The sequence below is a fragment of the Dipodomys spectabilis genome, unplaced genomic scaffold (assembly GCF_019054845.1).
Source record: "Dipodomys spectabilis isolate Male_0828 unplaced genomic scaffold, ASM1905484v1 ptg000095l, whole genome shotgun sequence".
Lineage (NCBI taxonomy): Eukaryota > Metazoa > Chordata > Mammalia > Rodentia > Heteromyidae > Dipodomys > Dipodomys spectabilis.
The window spans coordinates 33,252,719-33,264,864 of record NW_024870772.1 but is presented as its reverse complement, the minus strand read 5'-3'; the positions used below and the strand labels follow the sequence as shown (position 1 = coordinate 33,264,864).

At 38.5% G+C, this 12,146-nt stretch overlaps 1 protein-coding gene across 3 annotated transcripts in view; it reads left to right on the top strand.

Annotated features, from left to right (window-relative positions):
* The window catches only part of Katnal1 (katanin catalytic subunit A1 like 1), a 75,738-nt gene that overhangs the window by 59,165 nt on the left and 4,427 nt on the right, over positions 1-12,146 (top strand). The gene's annotated exons all lie outside the window — the stretch shown is intronic.

The following is a 12,146-nucleotide window of genomic DNA, read 5'->3' as shown; positions in this document are numbered from 1 at the left end:
TTTCAGCGTTTTGTTATTTCCCTTTCCCTCCCCAAATTAGAAAAATGTATATACAAGCTGCAGGGTACTGGAATCAAATACAGTGAAAACAGTGGTTATACCATGGGGGAAGAATGTACAAAAGAAACAAAAAAAATCACATAGTACATAAGTACTATAAGAAATACATAAGAAGAAACACTATAAGAAACTCTATAAGAAATCATACAGTACATAAGTACTATAAGAAACAAAATCACATAGTATATAAGTACATTAAAAACAATGGCAACAATGATAAAACCTCTTGTGTCCCTATCTTGGGGCTCATTTTGCTTAGCATCATCTTAAATGGTCAACTGTACATACCTTTTGACCTTTTCTGCTTGTCCTAGATGTATACTAGTTATTGCAAGTAAGGGAAATCATGGGACCTATGTTTCTTTGGGCCTGGCTTCCTTCACAATGTAATTTTTCCAAGTCTTTCCATTTCCTAACAAATGGGACAGTGTCATTCTTTCTGATGGAGGCATAGAATTCCATTTTGTGTGTGTGTATGTGTATGTGTGTATAAATATATATAAATATACTTGTATATATATGTATATATTTGTATACATATATATGTATATATATTTATACACATCACATTTTATTGACCCATTTGTCTACTGAGGGGCATCTGGGTTGGTTCCATGTCTTAGCTATGGTGAATAATTCTGCGATAAACATAGTTGTGCTGGTAGCTTTGGTATGGCCTTGTTTGTGATCATTTGGGTAAATGCCCAAAAGTGGGATTGCTGGGTCATAGGGGAGCTCTATGTGGAGTCTTTTGAGGAACCTCCATACTGCTTTCCAAAGTGGTTGAACAAGTTTACACTCCCACCAACAATGCAGTAAGGTTCCCTTCTGTCCACATCCCCTCTAGCATCTGTTGTTATTAGAGTTCTTAATTATAGCCATCTCAATGTTGGGTGGTGGCATCTCAATGTTGTTTTGATTTGCATTTCTTTTATGGCTAGAGAGGTTGAGCATTTCTTCATGTGTCTGTTGGCCATTTTTATTTCCTCTTCTGAGAAGTTTCTCTTTAAGTCTTTAGCCCACTTATTAATCACGTGTTTGTTTCTTTGAGGATTTGTTGTTGGGGGGTTTAAGTTTTTGAGTTCTAAGTATATTTTAGATACAAAGCCCTTGGTTCTGGCACAAGCACAGACCTGTGGACCAATGGAATAGAACTGAAATGAACCCACAGACCTGTAGCCACCTGATCTTCGATAAGGGAGCTAAAAAAAAAAATAGAATAGAAGGAAGACAGCCTCTTCAGTAAGTAGTGCTAGCAAAATTGGTTAAACACCTGTAGAAAACTAAAGCTAGATTCTTTTATATCACCCTGCACCAGAATAAACTCCAAATGGATCAAAGACTCTAAGTAAAAGCAGACACCCTGAAACACTACAGGAAGGACTAAGAGAAGCTCTAGGGTTCCTTGGCACAGGCTGAAATTTTCTTAATAAAGACCCAGAAACACAACAAATCAAAGAAGGGTTGGACAAATGGGATTGCATGAAACTGCAGAGTTTCTTCATGACAGGACATAGCTAGCAAGATCAATAGAAAGCCCATGGATTGGGAGAAGATCTTCACTAGCCATGATTTTGAATTTTATCCATGTTATTTGTTCTTTTTTTGTGGCACTGGGTTTTGAACTCAGGGCCTTATCTCACTTAAACAACACTTGGAACCATTCCTCTAACACTTGGGTCACCTGTTTCTGTTGGCTATTTTTAAGTCTCTTGATTTATGAGTTACATATATCTGCTTACTAATGTATTACTGATCTTTAGTGCATGCTCTAGATTGTAGGGAGTCTGGGCTATGTTGTTTTCCTTGAAAGATGTCTGGCAGGTACTCTTGTTACATCACAGAACTATGAATACTGTTGTATGGTTCTTCTATGCCTGAAGCAGTTGCCTCTTAATGTCCTATGTGACTTTATAGTTGCTTACTTTAGAAGGATGCCAGGTATCTTTTGAACCTCAAAGATATCTAACATTATTACTTAGTAAAATTTTAGCTCACAGATTCTGTCTTCAGTTGGCTTTCTCAGCCCTTACTCTTTTATCAGTTCATTTTAATAAGCTCATTTTTTTCTTTTTCTTTTTCGTTTTTTTTCTAGACCTAGGGCTTGAACTCAGTGTCTGTGTGCTGTCCATGAATATTTTTGCTTAAGGATAGTGCTCTGTTACTTGAGCCACAGCTATACTTTTGGGTTGTTAATTGGAGATAAGAGTCCCTAGGGACTACCCTGACTGGGCTAATTTCAAACTGTGATTCTCACATCTCAGCTTCCTGAATAGCTGGGATTATAGATGTGAGCTACCAGTTCCTGGTTAATAATGTCATTTTTTAAAGCTTATTTTTCTTAAAATTGTGCTCAACTTCACAGATTAAACTCATAGATTCAGCTAATTTAAATGAGGAGATTTAGAAATCTACAGCCCTAAATACTGTAATATTCCAGCCTTCTTAAACTGTTCCACATCCTAAAACTCCTTAGTGCTTGATTCTCTATTAACACATCACATGATGTGAAATCAAGTAATTTGCTCTATTTCTGCTTTTATTAGTTTCTTCCCACTTTCCCCATTTTTTCTTCTTACTTGCTTTCTAAGCAAACTATACCTATGGTATTTGAGAGCGCTGAATCCTAACCACTAGACCACCGGGGAGCCTATGGTATTTGAAATGACCTTTAGCTTCATTGATTACAGTGATTACAAATAAAATACTAATACCAGTGGAGGGAAATCATTTGATCATTTGTACTTTAAATTTTAAGGAGAAAAAAATGTAGTTAGGAAAATGTTGATGGCAGGGAAGCTCCAAGGTCACTAAATTGTATCTCTTTTTGCAGGTCATAGCAGCCACCTTGTTGTCCTAAGGAAATAAGGACTCTTCAGTTTCTCCATTTAGTAATATTTTGATTTTGGACTAATCTGAACAATTAAGACATTACAGAGTCTTTTAGAATGACTAGATTCCTTTTATAGTACAGTATGGGTCCTTTCATTTTTTTAAATTCTGTTTATGTTCTTAGCTATGTGTACTGTGCCTCTGTGTTTATCAGTATTCCCTTTACTTTCCTACTTTTCTTTTTTTTCCCTCATTCTGGAACACACAGACATCCTTCTACTTTCATGTCATTATTTATGGTTCTTGTATCCCCTGGATTTCACCCCTGCCTCTCTGTTTCCCTGTCACCTCCACCCCTCTTTTATGGAAGTTGTATTAACCTTTCAGAGCCTACTTCAATGCATACCTTACACATGTAGCCTTTTATGCTGGCTGGTCTCTTAATGTGGAGTCTCTTCAGTTCCCTGCACACTGGTGCTTTCCCAGATGTTTTTCCATAGAAGGATTTTGGACTTTTTCTCAGTCTCTTCATAGCCTATTTTTGTATATACTGATGGGTAGTGAACACTTAGTTGAATGCTGAATGTGGTTCAGGCTTCATGTGCATGTACTCTTTCACCCTAATGATACTCAAATAAGGTGGGTTCTTCTAGTCTTGTCTTTATTTTACAGATGAAGAAGCTGGGGAGTTAGAGTTTAGACATCCTGCCCAGGGCAGCAGGAGAGGCCTCGGAGCAGACAGTTCTCCTGGTGTGCTTGCTGTACCCCTGCAGTGAGCTGCCTGCTGTGCCCAAAAGAAGTTGGGATTATAACAAGTGGGCTGTGGTGCTTCTCATCTTATTTGTTTGAATTTAGAATGTGTGTTAACCTTAATATATAGCATTGGACATTCTTTATATTCTTTTCATAATGTTATTAAATGTGTTTTAATACATTTTTAATATATATTTTTATTGTAGAGATACTGTACAGAGGTGTTACAGTTACATGAGTAAGTTAATGGATACGTTTCCTATTGAGCATTGTACCTCTTCCATTTTCAACATAGTGTCTTGTATATCTCATTGTTACAATTGGTCAGCCTCTGAATTCTTGTTTCAGCATTTTGCTATTTCCCTCCCCCTCCCCAAATTAGAAAAATGTATATACAAGATGCAGGGTACTGGAGTCAAATACAGTGAAAACAGGGGTTAACTATGGGGGAAGAACATATAAAAACAAACAAAAGAAATCATATAGTATATTATAAGTACTTTAAAAGCAACAGCAACAAAGAAAAAACCTTTTGTGTCCCTATCTTAGGGTCCATTTTGCTTAGCACCATCCTATATGGTCATATGTGTATAGCTTTTGACCTTTTCTACTTGTTTAGTAAGATTATCCTAGGCGTATACTAATTATTGCAAATAAGGAAAACCATGGACCTGTGTTTCTTTGGCCTGGCTTACTTCACTTAGTATAATTTTTTCCAAGTCTTTCTATTTCCTAACAAATGGGGCAGTGTCATTCTTTCTGATGGAAGCATAGAATTCCATTGTATATATCTATCTATATCTATATCTATATATATCACAGTTTCTTGATCCACTCATCTACTGAGGGGCATCTGGGTTTGTTCCATATCTTAGCCTCTTCAGTAAATGGTGCTGGCGAAAACTAAAGTTAGATCCTTACAAATCACCCTGTACCAGAATCAACTCCAAATGGATCAAAGACCTCGAGATCAAAGTAGACACCCTGAAGACATTACAGGAAGTAATAGGGGAATCTGTAGGGCTTCTTGGCACAGGCCCAGATTTTCTTAATAGAGACCCAGAAACACAATAAATCAAAGAAAGGTTGGACAAATGGTATTGCATGAAACTGCAGGGCTTCTGCATGGCAAAGGACATAGCAAGATCAATAGAAAGTCCACAGATTGGGAGATCTTTACTAGTCATACAAAGACAAGGGCCTCATATCTAAAATATACTTAGAACTCAAAAAAATTAACCCCTCCTGGGCTGGGAAGGTGGCTCAGTGGTAGAGTGCTTGCCTTGCATGCATGAGGCCCTGGGTTCAATTCCTCAGCACCACATAAGCAAAAAGAAAAAAGCCGGAAGTGGCGTTGTGGCTCAAGTGGTAGAGCACTAGCCTTGAGCTGAAGAGCTGAGGGACAGCGCCCAGGCCCAGAGTTCAGGCCCCACGACCGGCCCCCCCCCCCCCGCAAAAAAAAATTAACCCCTCCAACAACAAATCCTCAAAGAAACAAACACCTGATTAATACATGGGCTAAAGACTTAAAGAGAGACTTCTCTGAAGAGGAAATAGGATGGCCAATAGACACATGAAGAAATGCTCAATTTCTCTAGACATAAAAGAAATCAAAACAACACTGAGATTCCACTTCACCCCAGTTAGAATGGCTATAATCAAGAACTCTAATAACAACAGATGCTGGAGGGATGTGGACAGAAGGGAACCTTACTACATTGTTGGTGGGAGTGTAAACTTGTTCAACCACTTTGGAAAGCCGTATGGAGGTTCCTCAAAAGACTCCACATAGAGCTCCCCTATGACCCAGCAATCCCACTTTTGGGCATTTACCCAAATGATCACAAACAAGACCATACTAAAGCTACCAGTGCAACTATGTTTATCTCAGCATTATTCTCCATAGCTAAGATATGTTTAATACATTTTTATAGAGCAGATAAATCTTACTTAGAATATTCTAGCAAATCATTGACATGGCTAACATTGAAAGCTAGTTCCCCTGGAAATTTTATGAACTTGAAATGTAAAGTTAAAAATGTGTTGTTTGAGAAGTAGATTTTGTCTTGCTGAGACAAAAATATGTTGTTTAGAATTCTCAATTCTCATACATTGATTCATGATAGATAAATGGATGGATGGATGGATGGATGGATGGATGGATGGATGGACGGACGGATGGACAGATGGCTCGACAGATTGATAGATGCTAGTTGTTCCTAGATAGATAGGTAGGTAAACAGACAGACAGACAGATGCTAGTTTTCCCAGAGTCCTGGTTCCTAGGGAAGGTAGGTGTTGCTAATCACATGAACCACCAAGTCTTCACTTAGGAATGGGTTTATGTTTCAGGGTCACTTGAAATCACTATCTGAAAACATTATTTCTGTGGCAGAATACATTGCATTAAATAGTAGTTAGGCTGATCCATAGAGAAACATTTAGTTTACAAAGTCAAATACAGTAGTATTGTAAAATTAGGATTAAGAGGATTGTGTGATGTAGTTCACCCATATTCCTTGCTGTGTCGAGCGCTGGGGTCAAGTGCTTATGTGGACATCTAGTATGGCACCCTGTATGGGATGAATGTGGGAGCTTCTACTCTTCCCTCTTTTTTCCCAGTCTCCTTTCCAGCCACCTGCTTAAGAAGGTTCTTTCACTCCAAACCACTCATTTTCCAGGTGCGCCAGTGAGCTGCATCATGTTCCTATAGGTGTGACCCAACATGGAGGCCTAGATTAAGGAAATCTAGAGACAAAGATTTTTTAGTTGTGTTCTTTCTTTTTTTTCTGTCAAGCCTCTGGAATGTTTATTTACTTCTTTTTCTGCTTTGGTTGCTGTTTACTCTTACTTGGCAGTGTGTATATGTACACATGAAAATATAATGTAAGTGCAGAACATTTATTAAAATGCTCGGTAAATCCAATAATTGGCAAAGCAAATGACCAGTGTAACTAAGTTAGGGTAAGACACGGATTCCCTCAGAACTCAGCAGCTCTCTGAGTGTTCCTGTCTCGGCCCTGCTTTCTTCCTGCCTGCAGGTCACCATCATTCTTGTTATTGAAATAATCAATTGCCTTTCCATATGATTTTGTCACCTAATAATGCATCTCCAAACAGTTTTAACTTCTTTTCCATTTTACTAAATGAAATCACCTAATTGTGCCTTTTGTATCTTGCTTCTTTGCTTAACATATTTTAAAGATTCATCCATGTTACTGCATATAGATATAGTTCATTTTTGTTTCCTTGTGGTATTGTATTTTTTTTCGAGAACTGCCATAATTAATACCAAGGACTAGGTGGCGTATGCAACTGATATTAAGTTACTCACAGTTCTGGAGCCTCAAAAGTCCAAGGACATTCCCAAATCCAAATCCTAAAGCTCATCCCAGGATAAACCAATGTGTAAGAGACAAGTTTTGTAGATAAAGGCATTATTAAGTGGTCAAAGAATGGAGAAGAGAGAGCTTCTCCTCTTCAAGGACTTGAGGGCTTATAGATACAGAGAAAAAAGGAAATGAATATTTATGTTGTCTATCCTAGAATAAACAGAGATCTTACAGGAACTTTTATCCCCTCTTGTTTATTCCATTTATAATCTGATGTTTCTGGTCATGAAAGCTGGTAGGTGTTTTTGGTCTTGAAGGGAGAATAGAGACTAGACAAGTGAAGGTCAAGTCAACCCTATATTATAGCTTTGGATGAAACATTTCTCAAATAATCCACATTTCTACATGCAGAGCCGAGTCGCTCATGGCCCAAAGATTAAGACGGCAGAGGATACAGACACAATATGAAGACAGAGATACTAAGCCTTATTATTATCCAGTCACCCATCAGATATCTGCAAGGCAAAGTTAAGAGTTAATATTTTTAGCAAATTTGCACTTCAAGTCTTTGAAAAATATCATAGGCCACTGTTACTATACTCCATGGAGTAGAGGTGCTTCCTATAGCAAAGTTAGTGGGAAAGTGATAGATTGTGATAGAAAGTGATAGATTGACAGTTGTACTCCACAATTAGTGATCTTAAAAGTTTCCAAGGGCTGAGATGGTGGCTCAGTGGTAGAGTGCTTGCCTTATATGCATAAGCCCTAGGTTCGATTCCTCAGCACCACATAAATAGAAAAAGCCAGAAGTGGCGCTGTGGTTCAAATGGTAGAGCGCTAGCCTTAAGCTGAAGAGCTGAGGGACAGCACCCAAGCCCAGAGTTAAGGCCCCATGACTGCCCTCCCCCCAAAAAAAGTTACCCAAAAACAAGCAAAGCTAAGAATTTACTTAGACTTTCCTTGGTAACAAAGGTGTCTTTGGCCGGGCGCCAGTGGCTGGTGGCTCATGCCTTTAATCCTAGCTACTCAGGAGGCTGAGATCTGAGGATCGCGGTTCAAAGCCAGCCTGGACAGGAAAGTCCGTGAGACTCTTTATCGCCAATAAAACACTCAAAAACGGGAAGTGGAGCTGTGGCTCAAGTGGTAGAGTGATCGCCTTTAGCTGAAGAACACAGGGACAGTGTCCAAGCCTAGAGTTCAAGCCCCATGACCGACCAAAAAACAAAACAAAAAAACCAAAGGTGTCTTTGGAGTTGCTTTCATTTTGAGACTTCAGTTTGCTTGCTAGATGTTATCTTCCTCCTGTGTCTCCTGTGGTGCCTTCTAAGTGTATCCTAATCTCTTCTTTTTTTTATGTTTTTTTAATTGTAAAAATAGTGTACAGAGGGGTTACAGTTACATGAGTAAGGTAATGAGTACATTTCCTGTCCAGCATTGTTACCTCCTCCTTTGTTTTTCCCCTACCATCTCTTCCCTCCCCACTTCCTCAACTCCCCCCCCTCCAAGTTCTAAAGTTGGTTTTCTACATAGTGTCTTGTACATCTCATTGTTAAAATGGATCAACTTGTATCCTTGTTTCAGCATTTTGTTATTTCCCTTCTCCCCCCCCAAAATTAGAAAAATGTATATACAAGATACAGGGCACTGACATCAAATACAGGGTTATACTGTGGGGGAAGAACATACAAAAAAATCACATCGTGCATTTTAGATCCATTAAAAACAATAGCAAAAAAGAAAAAACAAGTTGTGTCCCTATCTTGGGGTTCATTTCACTTAACATCTCTTCTTGAAAGGATGCCAGGCATGTAGGATTAGGACTGGCCTCCTCCTTTGAAGGTCCTATCTCCAAATACAGTCACACTTTGAGACACTGGGAGTTAGAACAGTTCATAAGAAATTTAAAGGAAACAGTTCAACCCATAACATCCATTTGTGATTGTACCACAATTTCTCCATCATGGTATTTTCTGAATGTTTTGATTCATTCCTGCGGTAGACATTATGAACTATGCGAATGTGAACATCCTGTACATGTGTAATGATAAAAAAAAAATTCTTGGGGGCAAGGATGTTTTTAAGGAGTAATTGGTAGGTAACTTTGTGTTTTAAAAAATTTATCATATATTAATGCATCACTATGTTTTCCAAAGTGATTTTTCCAGAATAAACTCCTTCCAGCAGTATTTGAGAGTGTCTATTATTTTACGTTTTTCTGATATTTTTTTGGTGCCAGATTTTGTAATTTATTCCAATAAACTGGTATGCACCATTATTGCATTGTGGTTTACATTGTATTTCATTTTTTAGTAAAGAATTTGAGCCTGTCATGGTGGTTCAGGCCTATAATTTTTGGTATTTGAAAAGTCGAGATAGGAGATCACTGTCTGACACCAACCCAGACCAAAAATTTATGAGACTCCATCTCATCAATGGCTGGGTGTGAAAGCATATGCCTGCCTATCCCATCTTGGGAGGAAGCACTATGGCTAGACACAGTGGAACACCCCTGTCACCCCAGCTACACAGGAAAGCAAAACTTGGATCATAGTCATCCAGGCTAGTCCACATATGAAGTGAGGCCCTATTTTTTTTTTAAATAACTCACATTATTTTTAAAAGAAATGTACCCTTTACCCGACTTAAGTAACTGTAACACCTTTGGACATCACCTTTATAATAACAATAAATTTTTTTAATGAAAAAAAATGGTGTAGATAGAGCTGGCAGCATGGTTCATGTGATAAAATGCCTACCTAGCAAGCACAAAGCCCTGAGTTCAAAGAATCTGAACAATTTTCTCTTTGTGTATTAGCTATTTGAGTTGTCGTATCTGTTTATCTTTTGCCTATGCTTCTCTTGGATAGTTTAACCTTTTCTTACTGATTTGAAAGAGCTTTTTAAAATAACGGATATAAATTCATTGTTGCTTATCTGTATTATAAATGTCTCCTCATACTCTCTAGTTTGTCTGTTTTCACTATATATGCTTTTTCTGAAGGTGGTTCTATTTAGTAGAGACTTAACAGGTATCTTTTTCTGAGTAGGAGTTCCTAATTTAAATACATCCAGTGACTGTGTGTAATATGAGGTAGAGCCAGTTTCTTTCCCTGTGGATAGTCAGTTGTTCTAGCTTCATTAGTTGAAAAGGCATCCCTGACCACCTGTGATAGTCGTGTCTGTAATTTACACTTCCATTTGCTTCTATTCTGTGTTATTGATCTGTTTGTCATTCTCCATGAAGTGCAATCCTGATAGGAATCTTGTTGCTTTGCAATAAATCTAATAAACTGATAGAGTGGTTCCTTGTTCCTCGTTATTGCTCTTCCAGAGTGTTTTGGTTCTTTCTATTTCCATAAACGTTTTAGTTTTGCCCATCAGGCTTTACAACAGACCTCATAGGCTCTTTCTTGGGATTCCTTGGCTCTGTAATGTCAGTTGGAGAAGAGCTATGTCAGTTAGAAAAACACAACAAAAGCAAACAGGGAGCTATTTTATATGAAAGCAGCTGAATGGGACACCACAACTAAAGGCAATATATGATGGTTTGTAAAGGTTAGGAAAGCAAATGGGGAAATTTTTCTAGGATGGCATATGTATACATGACATTGTTCCTAGGAAGAATTTAATGATCTGACAGCTAGTGCTTAAGTCAAAAAGGGGAAGAGAAGAGAAGCAGGCTGGGAAAGTGATATGGTTGAAATAACCGTTCATGAATCAGTTAATGATTTTTGTATGGATTTAAAATTTAGCAAAGTTAAGTTTTGGAAAACGTTGTGTCTCAAGGAATTGTAGAGAACCAGATAATTAGTTATATGCTATCTTAGATTGCTGCATTAAGCAGACCTGCCATTGAAAGCAGTAGTGAAGTATCAGATACTAATTGGTTAATTAAAAAAACACAGTAGTGGTCTAGCACAGTCATCTCAGCCTTGGGGAGGCTAGGATCAGGAAGATCACAGTTCTAGGTTAGCCCATTCAGAGACCAATGTGTTGGGAAGCATAAATAGGAGTGTCATGTTTCAGACTGACCTGAGTAAAAGTGAGATGCTATCTCAAAAATAACTAGAAAATAAAAAGATCTTGAGTCCAAACCCCCTAAAAAAAATTTGGAGCCTTTAGATATATAGCTCTGTGGTAAAGCACCTTCTGTTATTCCTAGCACTACAAAGGCAAAAAATCAAAACATACTGGATTAGTGAATGTTTATGGACTGGCTCTTCAAGTGAAAATTTTATTTTACATTTGTGTACTTATATAGATGGGGTTTGAAGTCAGGGTCTTGTGCTTGCTAGGCAGACGCTCTATACTTTACCACACCCTGCCCTTTAGTTAACTGGTCAAGTAAGCTGTCATGTTTTTTCCTGGAGCTGTTCTCAGACTGTCATCTGCCTGCTGATGGCCTCTCACATAGCTGGGACCACAGGCATGAAACACTATGTCCAGTTTGTTAATTGAAATTGGGTCTCACTCTTTGCCAAACTGGCCTCAAATGGTGATCTTGCTCTGCACCTCCTGAGTAGCTGGGATTGTAGGTGTGAGCCATCTTGCCTGGCTTCAGTTTTGTTTGTTTGCTTACTTGCTTGCTTGTTTTTTAAGCTAGAGTGGTGTAGCATAGGCTGGCCTCAAAGTTGTGATACTCCTGTCCTTATAAGTTCTGATATTATAGGTACTGGCTTAAAAAAATTAAATGAGTGGTAGAGTGTTTGCCTTGCATGTATAAGGCCCTGGGTTCAATTCCTCAGCACCATATAAGCAGAAAAAAAGCTGGAAGTGGCACTGTGGCTCAAGTGGTAGAGTGCTAGCCTTGAGCTAAAGAGCTAAGGGACCATGCCCAGGCCCAGAGTTCAGACCCCATGACCAACCCTCTCCCATCAAAAAAAATTAATGAGCATTTTGTGCCAGTTGTTGATTTCTAGGGATATTTTAAAGCAACTCTTGAGAGTTCTTCTTTCATAGCACATTGTGAGTAGTCATTTATAGGAGCTTTACTCCACTTAGTCTAGTTCTATAAAACTAAGCTCTGTGTGTATGTGTGTGTGTGCGTGTACACGTGGGTACATGTGTGTATGCTACTGTGGCTAGGACTTGGGCCTTATGCTTGCTAGGCAGGTGCTCTACCACTAAGCTACATCCAGCCTAGGAGCAGCATTTCTGGTGCTTGAATAC